This window comes from Arachis hypogaea, chromosome 9 (assembly GCF_003086295.3).
Source record: "Arachis hypogaea cultivar Tifrunner chromosome 9, arahy.Tifrunner.gnm2.J5K5, whole genome shotgun sequence".
Taxonomy (NCBI): Eukaryota; Viridiplantae; Streptophyta; class Magnoliopsida; order Fabales; family Fabaceae; genus Arachis; species Arachis hypogaea.
Window position 1 is genome coordinate 54,131,646 of NC_092044.1, and position 1,908 is coordinate 54,133,553.

The following is a 1,908-nucleotide window of genomic DNA, read 5'->3' on the forward strand; positions in this document are numbered from 1 at the left end:
GGGAAAGGAATGGAGGATTCATGCTAGAGAAGCTTTCTCACAGTGAATTGGATTGGGGTTTGGATGGATATTGTGACATGTAATCCTACCAAATTGTGGTTCATGAAGCTGTGTGGTATAATCAGTGATCGAGCATCATCTCTTCTTATGAACATTTAAACCAAGGGATTGGGAATTTGTTTGTTTTTAGAGAGAATTGGTGAGCAAGGAATTGGGATCCAATCATATAAGATTGCCAAGCAAAATTCAATGAATGCATTGGTTGAGGAAGAGATAGAAATGTTTTGATTCGGAGATCTCAATATCTCCTGAACCCAATGAATTCCCATTTCTGATCTACATTTTCTCTTTACATTCTGCAATTTAATTTCATGCAATCACCCCATCCCTTTTAATTTCAGCAATTTAATATTCCGCAATTCTCATCTAAATCTTGATTCTGCTCAACTAGAACAAACTTCTAATCCGAATTGCTCATTCAACCAATCCTTGTGGGATTCGACCTCACTCTATTGTGAGTTTTTACTTGACGATAACCGGTGCACTTGCCGGAAGGAATTTTGCCGATTGTGCAATTTCCTAAAATCATAGCATCAAGGTTATGCTACACAAGTTTATGGCGCCGTTGCCGGGGATTGGTTTTCGATTGACAATTCTCAAATTGGAAGTTAACTAGATTGAGCAATTTTTTTTTGTTTTGTTAATTTAGTTCAAGTTACTTGTTGAATTTTAATTTTGCACTCTGTTATTTGCTTTTTCTTTCTTATGCCTTTCATTTCAAGCAACTAATTCACTGACCCACTAACTATTTGAATTAATTCCTCAACTGCTCTAACCATACTCTTCCATTAACCAAGAGTATTCCACTTGGTTGTTGCTTGTGGTGTGTTCTTGTATGACAGGTAGGAGAGGAGAGACATCAACCCCTCCATATACCGAACCAGAGAGGACCCTTCATAGACTTAGAAGGGAAGCAAGAAGGAAGAGGGTACTGGGAGAAGAAGAATCTGAAGGAGAATCTGAGGACAACTTTGAGGAAGCTCTAGATCTCAACATGGATAGAGAAGTTCACAACCATGAGAGGGATGATGGAAACAATGCCATTCCTGAGAGAAGGGTTCTTGGTTCATACATAAACCCAACCTCTGGGAATTGTGGTAGTAGCATTCAGAAACCACCCATTCAGGCCAACAATTTTGAACTCAAACCACAGCTAATATCACTGGTGGAGAACCATTGTTCATTTGGTGGGAGTGCTAATGAAGATCCAAATCAACATCTCACCAAATTCCTGAGAATTTGTGACACAGTGAAGTCCAATGGAGTCCAGGAAGATGCCTACAAACTGCTCTTGTTCCCATTTTCACTTAGGGACAAGGCAGCTAAGTGGCTGGAATCATTCCCAAGGGACAGCCTAACAACCTGGGATGAGGTGGAGAGCAAGTTTCTGGCACGTTTCTACCCCCCACAAAAGGTCAATAGGCTTCGATCTGAGGTTCAGACTTTTAGACAACAGGATGGTGAGACTCTCTACGAGGCATGGGAGAGGTTCAAAGAGTTGACAAGGAAATGCCCACCAAACATGTTCCCTGACTGGGTGCAATTGCATATTTTCTATGATGGACTTTCTTACGAATCAAGGAAGGCTGTAGACCATTCATCCGGAGGTTCATTGAACAGGAAAAAGACTGTGGAAGAAGCCATTGAAGTGATTGAGACAGTGGCTGAGAATGAGTACTACTATGCTTCAGAGAGGCACAACACTAAGAGAGTGATGGAGCTGAACCATGTGGATACAATTCTAGCCCAAAACAAGGTGTTTGCCAAGCAACTAGCAGAGCTCACCAGGAAATTAGACACAAAGCAAGTGGCTACACTACACACACAAGATCAAGAGGAAGTAAGCAC

General features: G+C 41.2%; 1 non-coding gene across 1 annotated transcript; it reads right to left on the reverse strand.

The window, feature by feature from the left end:
- Window positions 1-1,480: 1,480 nt before the first annotated feature.
- On the reverse strand, window positions 1,481-1,584 carry LOC112713692 (small nucleolar RNA R71). The gene has a single exon (XR_003158662.1). It is a non-coding gene; the product is annotated as a small nucleolar RNA R71 (small nucleolar RNA).
- Between the last annotated feature and the right edge of the window lie 324 nt (window positions 1,585-1,908).